The sequence below is a fragment of the Aedes aegypti genome, chromosome 2 (genome assembly GCF_002204515.2).
Source record: "Aedes aegypti strain LVP_AGWG chromosome 2, AaegL5.0 Primary Assembly, whole genome shotgun sequence".
NCBI classification, from domain to species: Eukaryota; Metazoa; Arthropoda; class Insecta; order Diptera; family Culicidae; genus Aedes; species Aedes aegypti.
In genome coordinates, this window is record NC_035108.1 from 376,817,436 (window position 1) to 376,844,284 (window position 26,849).

General features: G+C 36.3%; 1 protein-coding gene across 1 annotated transcript in view; it reads left to right on the plus strand.

Moving 5' to 3' along the window:
• The first annotated feature begins 13,331 nt into the window (after positions 1–13,331).
• Positions 13,332–26,849, plus strand: part of LOC5572466 — a 121,147-nt gene continuing 107,629 nt past the window's right edge. Inside the window, exon 1 of the mRNA XM_001660362.2 lies at positions 13,332–15,396. The gene's annotated coding sequence lies outside the window, so the exon portion shown is untranslated. The remainder of the gene's footprint in view (positions 15,397–26,849) is intronic.

The window sequence follows — 26,849 nt, forward strand, 5'->3', positions numbered from 1 at the left end:
GTGCTCAAGTGGGATTTGAACGCAAGACTCTTGTATGCTAGACGAGTGTTTTACCAACTGAGCTACCGAGCCAGCTTTTAGACAAAACTGATGCATTTTTGAACATTCGAGAATCGAGAACTGTATCCGTCTGTAGCTTGAGACAGCTGGAGAGCAGGAAGAAAAAAAAAAGTTGCTGGAAGAGGGAGTTGCGTATATTTCTTAACATTCTAAAAGACAACAGGGAAAATTAAATGTTATGACATATTTTATACAAGAAATGGATTGAACTCATGTCATTATTTTATTACACTGAGAGAATCTCTTGAAGTTATATTTTAGAAGGTATCTACAGATGAAGTTTAACTTTTGTAAAGCCGAACTTAAACTTAAATTGCTGAAGAAATAAGTAAGGTAGCCTTTAAATAAATGTTCAGAGTGGTAAAATATATTTGAGGTTATTACAATTATAACCATAGTTCTCGAAAATACGGGAAAAAATAGTATATTTCTTAAACAAGACGGAACAGTCCGACGATGTTTTTAAAACGATACTGTCTTGTTAAATACGGTACGTAGGGTTAGCATACTTCTAGAAATTTTTCAAGATAATAAAAAAAAAGTCCGAGTGCTTACATTAAGTCCGGGGTGTACCATTTTCGATTAATTTCTTTTGAAGCTCCTACTGGTTTAAACTTTCACTGATGATGCATTTCCATACTTCACTAAAGACGTGAATGACCCTTGCGGTTAAAACGTCTATAATAGAAAAAAAAATACTTCACTACATTCCAACAAAATATTGGATTAATACGTCATGTAACAAAAGCGTCCATCAAGTTAAGCACTTCTTACTAATTATTTGATGATAAATCCTACAAAATAAATTTGTCATTAATGATGCACATAAAATGATCAAGCCGCTGATCCATTTATGTGCATCAGTTTTGCTAGAAATTTCAGCGCAAAATCGTTTGAAAAAACATTCTTGTGTGAAATTTCACTTTCAATGTGTAAGAAACCGTGGAGTATTGGCGATTGTGGGATGTAGGATCATGAAATCTTGAAGTTTCATCTAATATTGCATGCATATTTGAATAAGATGAGGCAGTTTATGTGATTAATCGTTTAATATTCAGTTGAAATTCTTTTTACATGACAGATGGAGATGATTCGAAGCGCACGAACTCATCTACCTCTTTGGAAGCATTCCCATGAATCGTAAAACTCTGATCCCGGACGCACTCGTCCCGCCTTCTTTGATATGTTTCAATAACGCATTCTACACCAGCTCTAAATGATCGATAGACAATATCCATATCATCCACGAAGCAAACAAAATGACTGGATTCGTTGAAAACCATTCCTTGGCTACATTTACTACTCCTTATAACGTATTCTAGCGTGATTGTCTCGAAATTCGGTCCCGTTCCTGTAATACCTAAAATTACAAACGAATTTAAATGTTCGCCTGAGATTTTCGCATAATTTTGCACAGCTTTGATCGTCGCTTGTATCAATCTTGTAAATTTCTCGAGAAAGATGTTGTCATCCCTGATTTTTCATGACCCAACTCTATTAGTACTATCGTATGTTGCCTTGAAACCTATAAACAGTAGAGTGGTTCAAAAAATCGTTTTTGCTCCACACCGCTCATCCGATTCTAGATCAAATCCTGAGTGTCCTCCCAAAATTTGAGGCTATTTGGATGAAAACTGAGACTGCACAAGCCCTTTAAAGTTTATATGGGAATTACTATTGGAAAAGCAACCAATTCATTCAATCGGTCATAGTGTTTGCCCATGTGCTCTTGAGGATTAGAGCTACGTTGATACTGTGAGATACATTCATTAGCTACAACTTTGCCGAAGACTGCTTTCAAATCGGACGCCTCAGTAATTAGTTATTGATTTATATCCAGTCACAAATTTTCAACAGTGCTCATTTATCTTCTGAACAGGCAACATTACTGCATCTAGCGCGAAAGATAGCATGCACAAATCATGGCTACTATGCTGCATATATCCAGTGATGCCAGCAGAACAGCCCAACTATTATAGCCAAAGTTTTACAACTCACTCAAAAATCAATAACTAATTACTGGGGCGTCCGATTTAAGAACAGTCTTCAGCAAAGTTGTAGCTGATTATTGTATATCACAACATCAATACAGTTCTAATCCCCTAGAGCACATGGGCAAACACTATGACCGATTGAATGAATTGCTTGCTTTTCCCATAGTAATTCCCATATAAACTTTAAAGAGCTTGTGCTGTCTCAGTTTTCATCCAAATAGCCTCAAATTTTGGGAGGACACTCAGGATTTGATTAAGAATCGAATGAGTGGTGTAGAGCAAAAACGATTTTTTGAATCACTCTAATAAACAGGTGATTCGTTGGAATTGGGAACTAGCATTCACGATATGTTCGAAAGATTGATCGTTAGTATAGGTCTATCTCGTTGTCGATCGTCTCTCAACGAAAGTTTGCCATGATCTCATTCACTACAGGTGACAGACGACGCAGATGTGTGTCCACATTTAAAACCATGGGTAAGACAAATGTTGACAAAAATTATAAGTCTAGTGGAGCCAAGATTTTTTCCAAACCTAAGGAATCCTGTGTCGCAAATTTAAAGTGATTGTTTTTAATGCAGTTTATTACCACAAAACTATTAGATTATTAGTAATTATTTGGTTGAAATGTACATTCTTTTTCGGTCAGTTCAATTAGATGACAGATTAGTTGAAAAATAGGAAAAAAACTGGAAATTTGAAAGTTGTTGAAGTGATAATGAAAACGGATTAGCAGTTTAAATTCTGTGAATCTGTGAATCTATATTTTTATTTTGCTTTGGGCTTTTTGTAGAATTATGACATAAGGCTCCAAAGGTAGCTTAACAGAGCTTACATAAAGAAACTAATAATTCCTTAACTGTCGTAAATCACAAGTCAATCCCATATTTCAAAAGCAAGTAGCTTTTCTTCATTACAAGGTGCAGAAACGTGTGGTTAGACTTTTGATTACGAATCTATTTGATTTTATTCTAATTTAACTGAAAAAATGTATTGGCTCATTAGTGCACCTTAAAGACTATTGAAATATATGCTGAAATGAAAACAACAAGTTTTCAAAGAAAAAAATAATAAGAGTGACTTGCGTTTATAGGAGCGAAGAAAACTAAATAATCCAAAATCTAAAATCTTTCTTTTTTTATTTCTTAAAAAGTTGCAATCTTTTGACGAATGCTGAATTAACGTGCAAGAACTTATTTCGCTGGAACTTTTTCAACTATTTTGCTAGCATTTGAGTGATTCTCAAATTCTTTTATAAATTCTTCGATTGTGCTTATTTTCCCGAATGTCGTTTCCCCGAATGCTATCTCCCCGAAAGCCAGTTCCCCAAATGACCTGTTTCCCCGAAAAGTTATGCGATTCTAAATGTGTAAGAATAGTCTTCAGTGACAGTAGAAAGTAATCACATAGAAAAGTAGTAAGTAATCACATAGAAAGTAATCACATAGAACCGCCAATCGAATAAAAAATCGTGCATATTAGATGACCGGCTCATTCACCACCCTGAAACGTATTAAGTAGTGACAATTATGAGTGTCAATGATTTTCAGATAATTAATCGAAAATTGCTTCCTGGAATTCGCATGAAAATTCAACCAAAAATATCTAAAGACTGTGCTGTGGGAATTCTCTAAGAATTGTACAAAAAAGCGTTCTCGTCTATCACCATCAGCACAACGTTCGTGCTGTTTATAACAATTGAGCTTTGTTCAAAATGTGGTCACGATGGTGTTACACGGGGTTTTAAACCGGACTATTTTTGTTAGATTCTACATGTCGAAATATGAAAAACCCCAAAGCCTTTCGGGTGATGGACCAGCGGTGTAGCCAGGAGGGGCTCTAGAAGGGGCAATTTTGTACGAATATAATATTATTAAGCTAATTATAAATTTGACAAAAATATTTTTTTGTTATTTATTGTGATGGTGGAGAACAGAATAGACATTGATGATGTTTAAAATGTATTTTTTCCATGCCATAGGCGCAATCGGGATGAATCTCTTGTTGGTATACTATTCTAATAAAACTAAATTCGTTTTGGTGCCCAAATTCCATGTTAGTTACGCCAATGGCATAAAAACATTATTAACATACATTAATGTCAATTCTGTTCATTACTATCGTAATAAATACTGAAAAAATCTTTTTGACAAATTTTCAATTGACTCCATAATATAATATTCGTACAAAATCGACCATTTCAGAGTGGCTACACCACTGGTCCATCACCCGAAAGGCTTTGGGGTTTTTCATATTTCGACATGTAGAATCTAACAAAAATATTCCAGTTGAAAACCCCGAGTAACACCATCGTGACCTTCCCTTGTCAGTACATGATACGACCGATCCTTTCTAGTAATTATTCCGACGATTTTTCAAAAAATCTCCATGAATATTTCAGAAATTTGTCTACAAATTTTTCCGGGAATGTTCATAGCATTTTTTTTTTCAAAAACATCTACAGAGCTGGCTGTGAAAACTTTGTAGAAATGATGTCAGTTCTTATTTAATCATGGGTAGGCAATCCTTGGACTGTTCTACTCAGGAATTTCTGTGCGTAGAACATGCCCTACTTGTCCTACCCATTTCCCACGCCACTGGACGACAACAAATGATTAGTTGAAGACCGAATTCAGGATGATGGTCACTCGGAACTTCTTACACTTCAACTTATCGCATTTCTTGTTCATAAAGCATATTAATTCACTTCCTTCTGAAGTTATTCTGTTTCTCATTTTCTGCCTATCAACAGTCAGTTTCTCCGGGGTCATCTTGATGAGTTTAGCTCCGATAACATCATTTTCAATTGCTTTATTGATCTTGAGCTGTTGACTTTCCTCAAAGTGGGGGATAAAAATACAATTGAAATTCAAAACCTTGATTTCCAAAACGTCAAACGAAACACTATGTGCCTAGATCCAATCATCCAAACTTGATAGTTTTGTATAAAACTCAGGTAATGCTTTATTTTTTCTGACTGTCCTTATTTTGAATATTTCAACTCTATTTCAAATTGGAAGGGTTTACTTATAAAAAACAATTTCATAATTTAGTTTTTTTGTAAGCAATTAAACTTTATTGAGGTACTAGAGCGTGTGACTCGAACATTTCAGTAAAATATATGACTTAATTTTCATAAGCAACTGAAATCAACTTCGTTATGAACTATTACCAATGAAGACTATTACAATTTACTTATTTACAATACAATACTTTTCGAAACTATTAAAAATAACTTTTGAGCATCGAAAGTATTATGAACTATATCGATAATAATTGTTTTACTAATGAAGTTTGAAATTCTGAGGCAAATCAAGCAAATAAATTGCCATACAGCTGGCAAACATGCATGCAAATTGGTTTAAATAGTCAAATTTTGAATTTTCAACAGTGAATATCTCAAAAACTAGACGTGTTACGATATTTTTCAAAACGGCAATGGATTCAGCAACCCTAAAGTTTGTAAATAGCGTGTTCCGCAGTGTTATATACATATGTTACAAAAGATTATTGCACAACTGATTTTAATTGCAGTTTTTATCCCTAAACCTACAAAAAAATTTAAACTTGTTTTGCTGCATCTCACACTCATCACCAACAGAAAATATAACGGGAAAAAGACTGACTTTAAACATAATGAATAACCCTTCTCTATACACACACTCTCCAGGAAATTATACAAACCGGGGGCCATCAACGTCATCAGAATGCCGCCGAGGGCTCAAATTACTCTACCTAAACCAAGGCACACCAGCAAAACGAAGCAAATTCGAGCAATCACATTACGAAATTAGACGAATCCCTCGTGTGTTCCATTAGCACCAGTGCAGTGTAGTGTAGGAGTGGCAATGGCAGAAAAAAAATGGAATAACAGACAACAGGGATAGAATTACCGCAACCCTCCTAGGCCAGGCAGAAGCGAAAAATAAGATCCACTTTATTATCACGGTGGTCCTACGAACGTTATCAACAGAATAGAAAAACCTCTATCAAGTCTGTGCTCACCAGTCGTTTTCTATGACTAATTTGAAAGTCTGAGCAAAACTATAAAATATAAATTTTGATTCGTTTTGAAGTAACGCTCTTTTGATGGAATAAATTTAAAAAAAACAAGAAAATTGGAAATATTTAACCGGTTTTCCATTTACCATAATCATAAGAAGAAATATGTCAACTAACTTGATATATTTCATTTATTTAAATAAATGAAAACACGAGTTTAGTACTACACCAATTAATTCCACTAGAGTCTGCATCTTTTGACAGATACGCGTATTTCAACCTCAACTGTTGAGGTCAAAATACTGTCAAAGGCACTAATTCCGTAAGTTCAAAAAGGGCCCTACTATTTTTCAAATTTCCACCAGACCTGCGGTATAGCTACATAAAGCGGCGAGTGAGCTCATATTTGTTGGACATTTTTTTTTTCTGATAATAATGATCTGGAGAGCACCGTGCCCACGGATCTGTATCTGGAGCCGAAGCTTTGTTTTTGGCTAGTCACCGGTGTTAAATACACGCATCATTCCACCACTCAGGAGAACTATCACTGCGATCAATTCCGTGGTTGCACGCGAAATTAGGGAATAGTGTTGTTCGATGGGTATGTCAGGGGAGCGGCTCCTGCAAACAGGGAACTATACCTTCTCTACATAAACTATCCCTGTTGGAGTTTACCTTCATACGGTAGGGAGTTCTTATTTTTCGCTATTTGATTCGTTTTTTTTTTCTTTTATTTTCATATTGTTGTTCTTGCTGCTGTCGGTCGGTGCTCGTTTTTCAATTTGCCTAATTGCATTGCTGATGCTACGCTTTATAAAACACCGGATTGGCAGAACTGAATCGAAGTGTGGTGAATTGATGCGTGAAATATTCAAATTGTTCGATAAGTCTCACTTTGGATTAATGAAAAAAATAACTTCATAAATGTTTAAATTTGGAACAAAATACTTTTGTTTTGACTGTGACAGAGCCGGTTTCTCTGCTTAGTACTAAATAAATTTCTTCCAAAATCATTACCTGAGGACTTCTTATCGTCAATAGGCGATTTTTGTTACACAACTAGGGTTGTGAAGGTGCCGATGATTTTGAAGTATGGAGTTCCTGCTTGGGGCATGACACTGGAAACAAAGTTGAACCACGGAAAGTTGAAAAGAGCATTTCGGCTGATGACAGTATGAGTTGCGAGCGCGTATAGAACGATATCATCAGATGCTGTATGCGTTATAGCTGGTATAAACCCCATCTGCATCACTTTGGCGGAGGATATCGAGAGCAACCAACGAAGAAACGTCAGAACAGTGGCGTAGCTAGCGTTTTCGGGGCCCGATGCGGAGTTAGTTTGAGACGCTTTAAAACACCAGATTTTGTGATTGAAAATAAAAAAAAAACCTTGGATTAATCTACTGTCGATTTCATCTACTGAGCACTGTTGAAGAATTTGTGACTGGATATAAATCAATAACTAATTATTGAGGCGTCCGATTTAAAAACGGTCTTCGACAAAGTTGTAGCTGATTACTGTATCTCATAGTATCAACGTAGCTCTAATTCCCAAGAGCACATGGGCGAACACTATGACTAGTTAAATGAATTGCTTGCTTTTCCCATAGTAATTCTTATACAAACTTCAAAGGGCTTGTGTAGTCTCAGTTTTCATCTGAATGAGCTCAAATTTTGGGAGGACACTCAGAATTTGATCTTGAATCCAATGAGCAGTGTGGAACAAAACCGATTTTTTGAACCACTCTAGTATACAATATTGACTTCAAACATTCATTTCGGATTGCATATTACATACTAAAAGGTTTCCAAATATTTTCCTAACTTTCTCAGGCCGCCGGATATTCGATGATTAACAAAACAATTGAATTTTGAATCCAAGAAACTATTCATACTGCTATGAGAAATTTTCATTATTTTTTCGACCCCCCACCCCCCCATAGAGCAAGAGGTGACGAAAAGGCTTAGAGACATGAACAAGCCCTTAGCCCCTGAAGTAATACCATTTTTTTTTATCTTTATTAACGAGATTTTTAGCCCTGGGCTAGTTTATCTCGGGACCAACGGCTTTACTTCCCTTCCGAAGGAAGTCGTCACTGAGATTTTTAGTGACTATCTCGGGATGGGATTCGATCCCAGGTCCTCGGCGTGAGAGGTAATACCATGAGGTAGTTCCAGGGGGACATTGGACAAGCTAAGCTACAAGCTCAAGCCAAATAAAGGTGGCGTGGTACAGACTCGTTTCCCCATGTTTTTCTCTGATCCACTCTCGAAACGTGCATCCGTAACAGACCGTTGAGTGAGAACCACACAGCCAACCCATTAGTATCCTGGATAGCCGGGGTAGGTGAATGTTTCTAACTCTGCTAGAAATACGAAAATTCTATTGAAAAAAGGTGCCGGTGATGCTTAGAAAACCCTGAAGTTTGAAGATACATGAGTGAATTAGGACAACTTGAAATGCAGAAGGAAGAAGATGGAAGTTTAATGGTATCGTTCTAGTGGGCTTCGATTCAACGAATTTCATTACTCTGAACATGGCGCGTTAACCAACTACGCGACATAACGTTATTTGTTACAGTCAAAGCTCGTTATAACGACAACTTTTATAGCGACAAAAGTTCCCTATAGCGACATTTTTCGGTCCCTTGAAAAATATATTGATTCTAGATTCTAGAGCTATTCTCTATAGTGACATTTCTCTATTACAACGGTCTTTTGCGATGTCGCTATAACAAGCTTCGACTGTATCTATATAGTGTGTGAAAAACTTGAACATGTGCATCAACTCTGCAGAAGAATGTTTTTTGCTTAGACGCTCCTATAACAAGATAAACCTGATCTAGATCAATTACACGTTGTGTAGATCAAAGTGCAAGGAATAAAAAATCCTTTTTTTAACAGATTCAATCAGTTCCTTTCCCGGAGATAAGACTAGGTTATGGCTTTCAGTCTATTATGCTCAAAAACCGAATTCGGACATATTTATTGTGCCTTTCTCAAAGAATTAATTGTGTTCCGTTTTTTTGTTAACATCATATGCAGCATCAACATACGAGGTTTTGCCCATTCTGATACCTAAAACAAGCACAGAATCCGTAAAAACGATCCGTGTCGCAAAACTTTGCCTGTTTGGCACCACTTGCAATGACATGCAAAAATACTGTTGAAAATTTCATTATGTTTTTTGTTAAATATACACGATAAACTAAATAAGAAAAACTTTTTTAAATTAATTACCAAATGCACCAAAAAATATATTCATTTTTTCCGTATGACAAGTAAGTCCTAGTGGTACCAGGATGCAATACATAGCGCTCTAATGTTTTTTTTCAGATTTTAAAATTGAATGAATTTTTGCTACAATTCCCAATTGAATTTATAAACATATTTATGTTTACAATTAAAAAGGTTTTCTTAACGTCAATTTGGTGAATTTATCTCAGCATTTTACTGCCCATAACTGCATATTTGTAACATTAGATACAAGTAGGCACTGGGTAAATGGAGTACCAAGTGTGCATTTTATGACAGTATTGGAGGAAACTAAAATTTCAATAAATTACCAAGAAGTCGATATTTGAGGCTGAAATTTTGTACAACTCAAATAATAAAGCAATAAATAGTCAGAAAATAATTCTGATAGAAATTTCATTACGAGACTCATGTATAATCTCAATGTGACTGTTATGCGGTTACAAGTACCAATGTGACAAAACAACTTGGTATTTTTTCGAATTTTCTAGAACAGTCTCACAGATTTCAATAAGTTGATCGAAAGTATTTATCATTTGATGACTCTCCCCGGTATTCACTCGAAATTGTCAAAAATGTCGAATGTGACAAATATGCAGTTATGGGCAGTTTGGGTGCCAAGTATTTTTAAGTTATTCTAAGAAAGAGTTTCATAGAATTTTTGTCAACTTTCTGAGATAGAATTCTAGTGCAAATGTTTTACGGAAATCTCACAGCAGTTTGTGATTTGTGAGAATGTGTGAGAATTCTGGATAATCTAGTGAGGTCTCATCTAATTTCATGGGGTTATTCTATGCAAATTTCTTGTAGTTGTTGACAGATGAAATTTTTGGTTTAAATTTTGCAGACCTTCCTCCTTCTGAAGTTCTGTCTCTAATGAAACTTTTATTCCACATTGTATGATGTAAGTTTAATATACGAATGAATACTTGGAGAAATACTTCAAGCAAACGCTAGAAATATTTCAGTTTAAACGATAAATCTAGGTAGTTCAGAAGTGTTCCTCAATTTAAAAAAACTTCATCTGAAATTTCTAAACGCATTTCCTTCAAAATTATGCAAAACTGCATTAAAATTCCACCACAATTTATTATTGGCAGAGATAAGTCAAATGCACCCTTACAAATTTTCCCATGCGAATTATTTGAGAATATTTAAAAATAAGTGCATCTAAAACTTAAGTAAAAGTGTGACATCACTTACTTACCGTATCCGCTTCGTACACAACTATTTTTTTTTTATAAAATATATTAACAAGCAAAAAATGCAATCTTTTTTTTTAAGTAAAACCTGAGCAATTTATAAAAAGTTATTCATTTTTTGATAAAAGCTTAAAAAAAAGGTGGTTGAAGAAATACCATCCAAAATTGAAGATAATATCTTCGCATTGATAAATAATAGTTCTTTCAAGCAAATTTCATCTTTATATGAGGGTGCCCAACTTGCCCCAGTATTTTTTACCGATGATAAAAAAAAGCTATTTTTAGCGTGTTATTTGGAAACTTATTTATCACTTTTCAAAACTTTCAATGATTGGAGGTCAATATTAAGTTTATTAGTTTATTATTTCAGACCATATAACCATTAGATCTTACGGGTTGGTGGTCAAAGTTATAATGTAGAAGATAAGGGTGGTTATCAATTGTACCAAAATAAGAACGTTTAAGTAGGCTTTATTCGCGTTTATCCATAGCGTGCTCATCTTGCCCCGCCTGACCCTATTTTACAAATCTCTGATTGAGTTTGTGGATGTTTAAATACTCTCCTAGCAACAACTCTCAAATACTTTCTGGTGTTATGTTGAAAAGAATCGCTACTAGTATACTTTGTGTTTTTTTTTTCTTCTATTTATGGAAGTATTGGAGGCTTCTCTGAAGAAATTCATTGATTAATGTCCTGAAACAGTTTTGGGAGAGTGCAGAAAAATCTCAGAGGAAAAATATAGGTTATTCCTGAAAAATTTCAAATTCAAGTAAGAGTAATTCAAGTAATTCAAGTAAGAGACATTCTAGATAACAAATCTAGAAAAACCTGAGGAAGAATTTTAGCGAAAACCCTGCAGAGAAAGCCATGCTCTGGAATTAATCCTTGATTTTTTTTTTACATTTTCAGGAAAACTCGTGCAGCTTCCTTATTGAGAAATTTTCAAAAGACTTTTTCGAAATAACATGAAGGCGTTTCTGAAGGTTATCCTGAAAGAATCAATAATAAAACTTTCGAATTTTTATACGCTTACGATATTGTTTTGTGATAGATTAGGGCTGTTCAAAATTTAAAAAAGTTTTAAAATCCAATATCCCATATCTTCTTTACTATCCTTACCATAAAAATAGTGTTCTTTGAAATTTTCAACTTTCTAGGTGGTGGTTCAAAGGTGGTCCAAAGACGAAGTGGGTTTATATGGAAATTACTATGGAGAAATTTTGAAAAATTTTCCTAACACTTTATTGATGAAATTTAAGTACAAATTTTTCATCCCATAGTAAAAACGCATTCTTCAAACCATAATAAAGAAATTTGCTGAAGAGAGCCATTCAATCCTAAGGATAGGAGTAGAGATATTCATGAGTTTCTTAGCTATTATTTAGCTTCATATGGAATTATAGCCCTGCAAACATCTACAAAAATTACAAACAAAATTAGCTCAAAAGGGATATGTTTCTTTAGCAACTTCGTTCATTGAGACTTGAAGAACGAGTTTTCACTATAGTTGCTAAGTTTGTACTTACAATACTGTACTAACGTGTTTGGAACATTTGCCTATATCGTCTTCGGACCATTTTTAAATCACCACCTAGAAAGCTGAAAATTTCATAGAACGCTTTTTATGGTGAGGATTGTAAGAAAGATAAGGGAGGTTGAATTTTCAAATATTTTTAAAATTTGAATCGTCCTAGTGATAAATCCACTGTTATTACAAAAAAAGCACAATAACAAAATTCATAAGGACTATAAAACTCGCAAAGAATGTCATTATTGTGGTAAAAATCATATCTACGACACTAAAACTTAGTAGGTCCCCTAAGGCTTCCTCCAGAAAAAAAAATTCTAGCTACGCCAATGCACGTAAAGCTTCTTAAAACCATTAACAAATCAATAAATTAAAAACGAATGACAAGGTTGCCATGAATCATTGGTTCATTTGGTTAAATGATATATCCTCGATCAACGATACCGGCGAACACCTCTCACACGAATTCTAACAAAACCATTTATAGATTTCTGTTAAGATCTTAGTGAGTTTTGTAAAATTCTTAGGTCGTTTTTCGCTTAAAATCTTATAAGGATTCCATCTAATGTGCAATAATATGTAAAACCAGATTTTCTACTGTGGTTGCAAACTCATAAATAAAATTATGTTTTCCCCTTTTGACGGTTTTTAACCGTCCCAAAACATAGGGACGAATTTCAAATCTTCATTATGGGCTTATCGTAGATTGCATAACCGGAGATACCAACAAAAAATCTAGTATAATGTTCAGAACAAATCGTAAAACAATTATTCATCTCCATACAAATGATGGAAAAAGGCATGAAATTGATTTTTCATGTTCAAATGAAGATCCCTCATTCTGATTGACCAGATTTTGGCCCGGCTGAAACTATTTATTTTAATCGCATGATTAACACTCCTTTGCAAAACTTTTTTCTATATCGATATTTTATAAGAACAACTTATGATATTGACTCTGTCCAGCTATATGGAGCCTGAGCCAAAAACAATTTGAATAAGAAAACCTTGAACTTGTTTGTATTACCATCCGTTGAAATGATTTTCATTTATTTATTACTTATTCAAACACTTGCCATTATTTTCATACAAACATTTTCCATAATCATAATTGGAGCATTAAAACCCCTCATGAACCGTCCGAAAACATATGAGGGGCTTTGTAAGAGAGGAATGTAAGTGGCAAAAACCTAGTTTTAAGAAAATCGATTTGAAAGTTTTTGCAGCAATTTTTTATTCCATACGAATTGTATGGGAGCCAAAATGAATATTTATTTGAAATTTATTTTGTTTTCCCAAGTTGTTTATTTTGTTTATACAAGAAGTTTAAAATTCAATAATGTTGTTCACGGTTTTAAAAGTACTGTTAAGAATTTATGTTTTCTGCGATCTTTATGATAGCCTTAATAAATGTTTTACGAATAATGTAGAAAAAAAAAACTTTTTAAATTAATAGTGCATGTTAATTTTTTGACTATTATCCGCTTTGGCATCAATTTACGCAGGTATGATTATTTGGATGCAACCGGAATTGCTTCTTGGGACACCTTACATTTTATCCATATGGCACACCGACGACGACCACGGTAATCGCGCATCGCATTTCGTTCTGCTGGCATATTCCATCGCTTCATCCATCGCCACCCGCACCCCTTAAGCCGACCCTATAGGAGAAGTGGCACGTAGGTTGCTGGCAAACATCAATCTTCCTGCTTTCGTCCAAAGGTAGGTAGCTGCTCCCATATTTGCTTGCTAATGCCAATCTTGTCCGAGACGCAACGACGATGGATGACTCGGCTCGGCTCAGTTTGTTGCAGGCTGGTAAACAGAAACACTGTCTGTCCGGTTCCAGTGAGTGCTTCCACCGATGCTCAGCGGTGCGTGCCATCCCTGTGCAATCTCGTGTTTTGGCGGCATCAGCAGAGACAGACCTGTCCAGCAAAATACGTCCAGGTACCGAGTTGGTAGGCAGCAGTGTAGACTCATTTGCACTGGAGTTATGCGCCCATAACTGTCTGCCCTCTGTCAACTTCGTCCCCAAGAGGTGAAATAGGCAGGGGTGGAAATAGTTAGCGTCAGTCCAGACAAGACAGGGGACTTCAATCGCGAGAGAGAATGTGGTGATCGAGCTCAGTGATTTTCTCTCTCTCGTTTCGTATGGGCGTCGTCGACGTCGTTTGACGCGCTCCGCTTTGTGTCGCTGTTCGTATCAGTCGATCAAGAGCGGAAATCGATCAACAGAGAGCATGTGGCAGTCAGTCGAAGGGAATGCACGAGAGAATAAGGTCGGAGGCGTCGGTGCGCTTAAGTCTATCGCTTGGGGACTTTAAGTCAGTCCAGCTTAAACCGTGCTCGTGAGTGGAAGTGATTTTTGCGGCGTAGAGATTCAGATTAGTCGGTGATTTTGTATTGTGGTTACGGGGACCGATATTGTTGACAGAAGTGTATAGGGGCTACCTTACGATGACGACGTCCGGTCGGTTGTTGTTGAACAGCGTCAGCATTGTTCGGTATTTTGTATAACTATTACGGGGGGCAGACAGCAAGAAGACAACGAAGAAGCGAGCTGATAGTGTTTGGTCACTGTTTCGATTAGCTAGTGACTGAGTACAACTGTTGTATTATTGGAAACAGAACTTGGTCGTCTCGGTTCTGGCGGATGAATGGCGGCATCGTTATCAGCAGTTGTGGTATTGTGATTTTTTTTTGCGTAAATAAGCAAGGAGGAAAAGTGGCTCTGAAGCACTATTTTTGGATTAAAACAGTGAGTGGTATTGTAATTGGTGGAATGCCATGTCTGTTTGAAATGAAGCAGAGCATAATTGCTTGATAAGTGAGACAAGCGTGGAGCCGTTGGCGGGCTCTGATGATTGGGAGAGTGAGTTGGAAACGAAGTTTCTTTGAAGAAAAATTGTTGAGGCCAGCAAGAAAGTGAATGAGATAATGCACCAGAAATAATTGGCCTGTGAAAATAAAAATTGGTGTTCCCCAGAAGAGATCCGAGAAAAGTCGCGAAAACAGTCTTCTTTGACAGTCGAAGAGCGAGAGTGCAATCAAAGCGTAAATTGAGCGAAACCAAACAGCAAACCGACGACTGAAAGCAAAACAAAGTGAAAAAAGTTGGGCAATTTTTTCGGAAGAAGTTGTGCTTGGTGTTATGAATAGTGGGCTAATTTCGGAAGCCGGTCAGAAAATGATTCAATGAACAAATTGGTTGCTGATTGCTGACGAAAGGAGACGAAAGCATCGAACAATTATAGAAAAGAGACACAGCGAAGCAGTGGTTAAGGCAGGAGCGACCTTTTGGATTAAATACATTTGCAATCGGATTGAATTGATCGACAGCACCCAAAGGTGAGTAATTGAATGAGAATTGCTGATGAGGGTGGAGCTCATAAATATTCTAGTCGGAGAGCGCTAGAACAGTGGATTGACATTGACAGATTGACGGATTGACAGATAGATGTACAAACCTACTCACCTCAAGCACTATTTTCCCGGATCTTAGTTGCTGCCGTTTGGTAGTCGCTTCAAGATAATGATTAACACTTGTCGCCTTTCCAAGAATCGGATTCGATGCATAAGAAGGAGCTAGAACGTGACATTTTTAACGTAGCGTGTCAAACGAACGGGAAGAGTTAACGATGACATTAGGGCTGTGCTGCAGCCTAGTCCGATCATCCTTCCGAGAACTTCATTTCCTATCCAGTGGAATTCTCATTTTTAATTATTCGAAATTCTTAACCCCAAACTGTGTTCTCTGCGCGAGAAATGTATTCAACCGCGTAATTTATGTCTAATTTATTCGTTTTTGAGAGAGGGAGACATCACGATGAGAGAGAAACGAGTTAAGATTCTCGCGGTTTTAGAGCCATCGCCGTCTCACGAGACTATCGCGTTACGCATGGATAGCTTTGTAGGTGAACCCGAGCTAGATAGAACCTCCAAGCAGCGTCAGCGGATGTTACGCTCTAGCTCCCATCGGCCTTTGGCCTGCTGCTGCCTACCATCATCTACACGGGATCAAGAATTCGCTCTTAATCTTCGACCTCGCGTGCCCTCACTGCTGTGTGAGCAGTAGTGGTGTAGATCCACTTCTAGTGGAGCTGTTTAGGGTTACCATCTGGCTTGTGGGAGTGATGTTCCATTGGCAGATCGAGACCTGCCCAAGAAGAAGCTCATCAAAGCGTGGAAAATGGAAGCAAAACAGATAAATACATCAGCAAGAACAAGGCCTCAATCAAAGAGAAGCCACTTCAAACCTGCCCCCTCCTCTACGCTTTAAGGGAAGCACAGAAAGCAAAGGTGGAAAGAGCAAGATCGCCCTAATTGATTGGTGCACCCGAAATATTTGGGAGTTAGTGTTCTACCGAAGTTCGCTCGGAGTGACTCCATTTCGATCTTCGAAGTTTGGTTTGCTCTTTCAATCATCAAGGTTTCTTTTCTTTCGCTGACAGCTCCCGTCTTCGAAGGGGATTCGGAGTCCACCAGATGTTTGACCAGCCTCGGATCGTTCTTTGTACAGGTTGATTGAGCGTGAACTTGCTTGCGATTTGCTGCTAACAGGATTGAAGGGCAATCGCGCGTTGATTTGGTTCAGAGAAGTGGTTGGCCGAGTTCAGTGGCCGATTGGTTCGGGATTGGATGGGAAACGGGAAGAATGCTGGTTCGATTTGAATGAGTTTGTGAGAAATTTTCTCTTTTTTGATGAAGAAATTCGATTTTGGTGAAATCGAGGGAAGAGAGTTGATAGAAGATAAGATATCAATACCATTTGAAGTAATTGAACGAAGCCATGCTTTTTTAAATTGATTTCACGGAGTCTTTTAAGAAGTGCAGTATTATTTTAGATATTTTTGAATTCCAAGTTATTATCATCATTTTCAAATTGAAAATATATTTTGAAACAGATATTGTTTATTATTCATATTGATTTTTTAAAAATTTTCTGAAAGATCTTTTTAATGACTCTTAGTTTAGAACTATAAAAATGATCATATCTTTGTCTTCAAATTTTGTTATTAAGGGTCTCAATAGGTTATTTTCATAAAAATTGTTCGAAGAGGACAAAGAGGTGCAAGAGATACAATTGTCAATTGATTGAATTATGTCAAATCTCTTGAGATGTTTTAGGGAAAAAAATTGATTTGTAGACAAAAGGCGTTGTGTATCTCTGTCATCCTACTTTGTAGTTGTTTCCTAATCTGACTTTATTTTTAGAATCTTCAAGTAAGTTCATAGCAACCACTAGATTCATGATTTAACACGAGCTCATTTCCCTAACTTCAAATATACAATCATATCCAGCTATTGCATTCAATGCAATAACAATACTTATGCTGACCGAGGAAAACTTTCAACATGGGCAATATTTTTCTTAGATAAATCCAACAACAAGTCCTTATTTAACTTACATTCTGAAGCTCCTTCGATGCCACTCAATTCATATAATTCTTATAATACATAAATTTCCTATTTTTCATATTTCGCCAAAAAAAGGATATCCCTGAGAGTTTCCGGTGAAAATATTGAAAAATTTCCGATAAATTTCTGAAAAGAAAATAATGCTAAAAGTTTTGCTCATATCTTTAAGGTAGTTTTTTTCGTAATTCATGGAAAAAAGCTGTCTAAAACAAAAAGTTTAAGTATTTTTTTTTTTGTAAAAAAAATATTATAATATAACAACATAAATTGTTGTGTAAGATCTTGTAGGAATTCTTAAAGAATTCAAAGAAAATTTCAGAGAAACCTACATATGACATTAAACAATCAATATGGAATCTCTGCAAGATTTTTTTTAGATAATCCTTACAAAAAATCCTGTTATATAGTCTAAGAGAGGGAATCAACTGGAAAAATCGAAGACAAGCACTATAAAAAAACACAATGAAATTCAGAATTATATGAAAAAATCATACGGGAATCCTGGGAGTAATAATTCCAAAAAATATTCATGGTAGAATTTTCTGAGGAATTCTTGGAAATGGAGAATTAACTGTAGAAATCTTCCAAGATTTTGCGAGATATTTTTACAGGACTATAAAGTTTACACCAAAGGCCTGGAAGTTTGTTAGGTTTGTTATCACATGAAGTACCAATGAAAAGTTCCAGAATTACATCCAGAAACATATCTTAGAAAAACTCTTAGCGGTACCACAAGAAAAATCTTAAAAGAATTCCCCTCCCCCAAATGTTGGACACCAATTTATGTTACTCACTGAGTGCAATGGATAAAGGTTACTTCGTAGAAGCTCTTTACACTGACTTTAGTAAAGCATTTGATAAACTTGACATTCCAATGTTGACTTTCAAGCTTGAAAAAATGGGAATCGAAATGAGTCTCCTAAAGTGGATCAAGTCCTATTTGAACGACCGTCAGCAAATAGTAAAATTCAATGGGAAAAGATCAAATCCAATACATGTTACATCTGGAGTACCTCAAGGCTCACACTTAGGCCCTCTTCTTTTTATTTTATATGTTAATGACGTTTCTTATATTCTAAACAAACTGAGGGTCCTTATATATGCTGACGACTTGAAGCTATTTTTAGAAATAAAGAATGATGACGATCATAATGTTTTTAAGAATGAGATACAGATTTTCTACACGTGGTGCTGCAAAAGTTTATTGGAATTGAATATAAAAAAATGTAACCTCATAAGTTATAGCAGAAAACGAACCACACCAAATATGTCTATTGTTTTAGGAAACGAACATGTAAAAAAATGTGATAAAATAAGAGACTTAGGAGTTATCTTAGACTCAAAACTATCATTTGTAGATCACTATAATGCAATAATTCATAGAGCAGGAAATATGCTCAATTTCATAAAACGATTTGGCCACCACTTCCGTGATCCTTACACATTAAAAATACTTTATGTTGCATATGTAAGATCAATATTAGAATATTGTAGTATTGTTTGGTCACCTTACACAAAAAAACATGAAGAACGTATAGAATCGATACAAAAGCAGTTTTTATTATACGCACTACGTAATTTAGGCTGGTCAGTACTTCCTCTACCATCATATGAATCACGATGCATGCTTATCAATATGAAATCACTGAAAGTGCGTCGTGATTATGCTATGGTTTCTTTTGTTAACGATATTGTTTCACAGCGCATTGATTCTGCTGATATACTTTCAAAACTGAATTTTTATACTCCAACTTGTCACTTGCGCAATCGTTACTTGTTCACAGTAGGTCATCATCGCACGAACTACGCTAAATTTAGTCCGTTGAATCAGATGATGACTATATATAATCAGCATTGTGAAATGATTGATGTTAACATGTCTCGAACAAAACTGAAAAAATACTTTTTTGATATACAAAACAATAGTAACTGAGGAATGTATTATGAATCGAGTATACTCAACAAATTTATAGTATATAATCAAATAGATATTAAGAACACAATGTAATTTAGAATGGTCTACAAAATGCTTGACGTCAAATAAATAAATAAATAAATAAATTTATAATGACCCCTTAAGGAAGTGTTTAATAATATGCCTGGAAAAGCCGTGTGATTCTTCATTGTATCATAATTTATGGAATAATATTTCACTAGCACTAGGACGAAGTTCGATAAATTCATAGTATAATTTTGAAGAAATCAATAAGGAATTTCTCTAAAGAATTGCTAAAGAAAATCCCAGAGGAATCCTCAAAACATCTTTCAGGGAAGTTTAAGAATAAATCGCTTCAGAAATTCATGAATAGATCCTGGTTGAATGCTTGTAGAATACACCTTTGAAAAGTTCCTGGCCTGACGGAATTCTTACAAACATATCTGGGCGAATACTTGGGAAATTTATTGAAGAAATCCCTCCATAGTTTTTGTTTAACATTCCGGTCAAAGTTCCTGGAAGACTTAATAAAATATTTTTCGTTGTTCAAATTCCTAACACCAAACGTTTTTCAGAAACATTGTTCTACTAATTTCTCTAAAAAAAATCCTTTATGAATTCATCCCGGGTTTCTTTCAGAGATCCTTAAAGTAATTCTGCCAAAAGTTTTCAAGCGGTTTCCATGGGATTTTTTTCGAAATATTCATGATAGATTTTTCCAAATTCTACTACAATTTTCTTCAAACATTTTATGTGGAGAGAAATCATCCAGATAGATATCCTTCCATATGAAAAGGTTGAAAACAGTTATGATAGAATGTGTAAAAATCAAGCGAGGATTTCCGTAGAAATCCCCGTAAAAGTTCTCGAAGGAAACTTCCGCTGGAAAATTCTTGACATCATCACTGTAAGGATAAAAAAAAAAAATACCCCAGGGACTCTTTTAACATTTCAGTCAGATTTTTTTTGGCAAGTTTTCACTGATTTTTAAAGTTGCCACTTCAAGAGATCTTCCAAAGTTCTAAAAAAAAATCTCGGGTTTTTAAAGATTTCTCCCAACAATTTTTGAAAAATTTGGCTTGTCAATCATATTGAGAAATTCAAGGACAGGTCATTAAAAATCATTAAACTGCTTGAGAAATAATCTTTGGGATATTCATTTTTGAATGTCAATATAACTTAAACGAGAATTTGGCGGCAAAAGTGTAAAAACTTTACCAAAAAAATTTAGGTAAATTTCCAAAAAAAAACATCATGAAGAAACCACTGGCGTAATTCCTATCCTAGTTATCTGGTTGAATTTTTACCGAACAAAAAATGAAAAAACCTAAGAATTTTTGAAATATATTTCAGAAGTATCCATACAACAATTCCTGCATAGCTTTTCAAAAGGACCTATCTTAAATGGAGGTGCTATCTTTGTTAACTTTCTCGTTAATCAAAAACTGAGCCCTATCAACCTCTTCTACTGCGTTTTTTGTGAGTATCGCCAGCTAAGAACATTGTCTTCCGATCTACAGTGGAAAACTACCCTAAAGATTTAGTATTGCACTGTAAAAATCGAAAGAGAGCGAGAGTGAAGACAATTGGCTTATTGATTACATTGAGAAATTCAAAGGCAGATGCTTGGATGAATTGTTTAAATAATAATCATTGGAATATTCATTTTTCAATTGGCAAAAAAACCTCAACAAGAATTTTAAAGGAAATTCTGAAAGTATACTGAACGAATTCTCAATGGCTTATTCAAAAATTTTGCCAAAAAGATGGTGGGTAAATTTCTGAAAAAAAAATCACATTAGAATCCCTAAGGAAATTTCAGGTGTAATTCCTAGAGATGCCTGGATGACTGGGTACTTGCATAAGAATTTCCTGTTTAAACTGTGCAAGAATTTATGGGATATTTTTAGGATGATCCATAGAATAATCTTCGTAAGACTTTTTAAATTGACCTATCTTACATTGAGATGATCTCTTCGTTTATATTCTCTTCAATCATAACTGAGCCTCATCAACCTCTTCTACTTCGTTTTTTGGTATGAAACGCTAGCCAAAAATATTGTCTTTTGCTCTATTGTGAAAAGCTCAAAAAAAAAATTGTATTGCACTGCTATAATCGAAAAAGAGCGCGAGAGAAGAGAATTTCTTAATGTTACATAGGTCATTCAGAAAAAATTCAATGAGATATCATTAGAAACTGTTTGTCTGCGTATTTCTTTCAGTATTTTTGAAACAACTTATAGTGGGTATATTCTGGGTAAGATATGAAACTAAGCGAAGAAGAGGCAACTTGAGTGAAATCGTAGAACAAAAAAAATCGGCTAGAGTAAGATGGGGCAAAAGTTCGACCTTAGTGGTATAACCAAAGTTTTCAGGAAAACCTAAGCAGTTGAAACAAAACAAATACCATACAAAGAATCTTCAACAAATTGGCTATAATGTTGCTGAACGAACCTTTATCAACATATTTACAGCTTAAAAATAGATTGTCTTAAACGAACTTTTGCCCACCTGGTGGGGCAAGAGTTCGAATCTAGTGTGGGGCAAAAGTTCGCTGGCTAAAACTCAAAATATCGATACTTTTATGACAGGCATACTTTACACCAGCCGTAAACTTAAGTTTGCCGAAAAATACACACTAAATTTCCATCAAAACATTGTCCAAAACAGGGTTAATTGTAATAACCCTGTTTTCCGCAAAACTCAGCGGAAATGTAAAATTTTGTTAAAATTTTTCGCACGATCAGACAATTTTTTGTAAATTTGAAGATAATATGTGGTTTTAAGGCAATTTTCAAATTTTTCCGCGATTTTATACATGGGTCGAACTTTTGCCCCGCTGATTCGAACTTTTGCCCCTATGGGCTAAAAATTGTTTCCATGCATTTATGCAAAAAACAAATGCACCTCAAAGCATCGTTATGATAGGCCTAGAAACGCCTTTACATAAAATATTGAAAAAGATTTTATCTTCAATTGGTTCCATGCAACGAAAGTTTGACCAAAAATTACAATATTCACATCGAAAAACAACAAATAGCTATAAATTTTCCAAATCTCAATCGATTTTTATGATATTTGGAGTGAAACTCTCTTACTTGAATAGCATTCGAACCACCATGACATTTATAAGTTTTGTTTTGAATTGAGCTACAAATCTTAAAAAGAAACTTTTGCCTCACTCGAACTTTTGCCCCACTTTACTCTATAGAGATACAAGGCCGTTTCAAAAGTTCCTATTTTTTTTGGCAATGGAGCATGCTTGTCCGTTGTCTAGTGTTGAGTTACAGTCTGTGCAGCTAAATGGCTAAAGACGTGTTTCACACTGCTTTTCTGCTATAGATTGCAGCATTTTTTTTCTAAAAAATATTTCGGAATATTACAACAGAAACTGTTATATGAAATATTGTAGGAATTCTGAAAGAACTCAGTGCAAATTTCAGAGAAACCTACACTCAACAATTAAGATTCCGCAAGTTTTTTTGAGATAGCTGTTACAAAAAGCCTGTTTTACAGTTTTAGAGTTTCTGCTATGACTCCTGACCTCCACATGTTTATTAGGAATTTATTCATCGATACCTCGAGTAAGAGCTTCAGGAATTCTCCAAGAGATAACTTTACGATTACATCAATAAAGTCTGGAAAGTCCATCCATTTTTTTTCGAAAAATTTCAACAGCAGTTCTTGCAGGTTCAGGAAGTTCTTCGGCGATTTCTCAAGGTATACCAGAAGATATTCCTCCAGAAGGACCCTTCAACATCTTCAACTCTGCAAGAGGAATCTTTGAAAAAAAAAAAAACTGGCAAAATTCCTAGAGATATCTGGGTGAATTTTTACTGAAAAAAAAATTAGGTGGAATCCAGTCCTGGAGGATTGAATACTTGCCTAGAAAATTTCCTGGAGAACTTCTGCATGAATCTCTAAGATGATTTTAGAAACATGCTTAGAATAATTCCTGTCCAAATTTTTGAAAGTATTCTGAACGAAGACCTGAGAGAAATTCTCTGGAAATTTCGTTAGCTTACCAAGAAATGGTTGAGCGAGTGCCTGAATTGATTTCTAATGAAATTCCTGAAGGTAATCATGATAAAACTCTTACAGTGATTCATAGCGCAATGTTAACTAAATGTCAATACATATTTGTTCTTGGAAGCATCCATATAGAAATGTCTATAACAGTCGGGTCTCCTATTAAACACACTAGGGCGTTATAGGAGACTCAGAGCTTATGGGATTTCATCACTTTGGGGTGTTGTTGAATATATCGTATGCCAAAAGAGATAGCACAGTACTGTCTTCGGCGAAGTTTTAGTGCTGAGTACGATCTACCTTTAGGAGTTGAGGATCATCCGTTTAGTAGAGAACTTGGCCGCTAGGGGCGCTTTTTCTGATTTGCACTAAATGAACCACGAGGAATAAGAATGCAAAATTTGTAGCATATGATATCTCTAGATCCTGATGTTTTGGAAGGTTGGTGTCTTAGGAAGAGTTGTTCAGTAGCTCAAGGGCTGACATGCGGTGGTCATTCTGATACGGAATTACGCAACCAGGCGGCGCTAGTGAGCATGGATTTGTTTTTGCGGATAATTCAGTAGCCTGACCACGTAGAAGGATGGCGTCTTTGGCAAAGTTGTTCAGTAGCACAAGGGCTAACATTATTTGAGCCGAAAATTTCGAAATTTTGCCACTAGGCGGCGCTAGTGAGCACGGATTTTTTGTAGTTTTATTTAGTGGAATGCCTAAAGAAGCTCCTAAATTATTGCCTGGCTCCTGTTTAATATTTTTATACTATTTTTTGCCATGTCATCTCTAAAGTTCTTATTTTTAAGACACTCAACTACCGTAGAGTTGTTAGACCGTCTTCGAAACTAATGCACTGAAGAATTTCAATTGGCATCTGTCAAGGATTTTTCTAAAATAGTCTGCAGAAACAGACTATCAGTCAACAACGTTCAAATCGATCTCCTGTCGCGATTACCAACCAACCTAATAAGCCCGTTCAAATCTCAAAGCCATGGCTGCTCATTATTGCCCATTCTTGAACGGCGTCAACCCGATTAGCGCCCTCTCTCGTGTATGCCAAATTGCCTATAAGCTTTTTGCGCACCTGAATCGACCCTCTAACAAGCCTCTCGAATCAGTTTACGGCTCGTTACGATCGACTATCAAGTACGATTCTAATGAGATACCGCACAGCATCAATTGCCATCTACACTTTGTTTCTGCACTCAGCACATTCCAAGCCTCCATCATATCCGATGCACGATTCGCCTAAAATGTGTAATTTCAAGGCCCACGCGAGGCCGCAAGGTCCATTCCAGTTCCTCATTTCAAGCAAATCACCGCCAAAATCCGCACGCGCAAAATCCGAACCCCTAGCCAAGATACCGAAGAAGAGTCCATAATCTCCGCTCCATTCCAACGATCGATTAGTGAAAGAATTTCCAAATTACCCCGACTTCGAGTTCGAGAGTTCAACCGGCGGCGCTCGGAAGGGCAATTATCCGAATCATCTCGTCGGGTTTCTCGAATAGGGAACGTAAAATCTCCCGATTTCCATTCCATTCTCGACTTCCCGCCAAGAGGTTCTAATCCCGCAGCCGAACGATTCGGACTCCCACCAATTCAGTCAGACATCTATGTGTTTCTTCGGCATCGGGGCGGACTGCTGGCCGTGGAGATCAATTATCTAAGAAAATAGAGGAAAAACAAAGGTGATTATTAAAAAATTCCTCTGCCGGTTTCGGGCGGCTGAGATTCCGATTCCTACATAGCTGTGTTGGTGCCCGAGTTGAACAATCCATCGACACGGGGAGTTCCTATTTTTGGGCAATTGAATGACTCTCGTGAGGATTTTCTTTCGAATAGTTGCGTGTCGGATCGGGGGCGAAAGTGCAACTAGCTTTTGGATATTTTTGCTCAAAATTGGTTTTACATAGTAGCGTAAAATGGAAGCTTTGAGTCGGAGATGGATCGATGGCACCATCAACGATTGGGAGGGTGCTTAAAGACGATGACTCTTGAGGAGCGTTGAACATCGCTTAGCAGCGCTATTATGGCAATTAGTTGGTCTAACGAGTCTGGGACTGAAGCGATGATTCGTCTTTGTGTGTAAAACTGACGCAATTAGATAAAGGCACAATTCGAAAACCTTTTAACTAGCTACTACAGAGGATTATGAGCATTTTGAAAGGGCGGGAAAAGGTCAGCGATCTGTGATTAGATGTAAATTTATAATGATTACGCAACAGAGTGTTTAAAGGGCTAATTTGTAAATCATATTAGGTATAATGTGAGTTTGATGATGTACCCTAAGGATGTACCACTAATATCTGAGTTGATCATTGAAATTTGTTTGCTTTTCAAAGTCTAATCGTCAAGATAATAAAAAGCGTCCTCACTCTTGTGCAAAGAATTTTCATCGAAATTTATACCAGCTTTCCCCGTCCAAAAAGAAACCAACATCCCGGCCCAAAGCAAGCGGACGGGAACCATTTATATTCCAGAGTCGCTAATCGGCTTAGGCACAACCAGCATCCGTTCCGTTCGGACTTCCTTTCTGTCAGTGCTCATCTCACATCATAAAACGGGCTCACCACTCCACTTCGTTCTCTCCCTCTCTTCTCGCCTGCTTCGTGCACATCTCCGGCAGAACGACACAAAAGACCACCACCGTCGCCAATGGCACCATCATCATCATCATCGTCATCCCGGCCCGGCCCTATACCATAGCCAGTAGGTCGTCGTCGTCGTCGTAATCATCATCGTCACCACCAATTATCTCGATCGCCGCAGGAGCGACAGCGCTAGAGCAGCTATCATCAACACTTGGTGTCAGAGAGTGTTGGACTCCGCCAGGCTGATGGGTAGGATAGGGTTCGGATGGAGTTTTCCGTTCTCCGCCCCTCGAAATTTTGCAAACCTTTCGAAATTCAATCGATCGGGATCGGTTGCCTATCGATTTTGAACGGGAAGAAGGGTCTTAGCTATATATTGCATTCGACAATAAATTTGAGATATGGTTTCAAGATGAGGAAATGTACCTGCCTTTTTTTAAAGAAAGGATTGAGTGTTGAAAACTGATATTCTGGAAAAAGATAGAAAAAAACTAAGCATTTAAAGAACATCTTCAGTGGAATTGTTAATTTGGTGCTGGAGACAAAAACGTGTTCCGCAGTGATATTAATCAGTTTTCTGCGCATCGTACAACTATATTATGAAAATATAAAATGTTGCAAAATGCTTTTGCTTGAAGAACTAAATAGTTTTTCCAAAAACTCCTAAGAAAAACTGTTCGTCAAAGTTAAGCACTATTTTTGGCATATCAAAACTCCTCATTTTTATGAACAAAATGTATGTTGGTATCTCTTACTTTTCTACTAAAGGTAGAGCTTATGAAAAATCAATTATGTTCCCCCATTCTATGGCACTAGGTCACTTTAGTGAT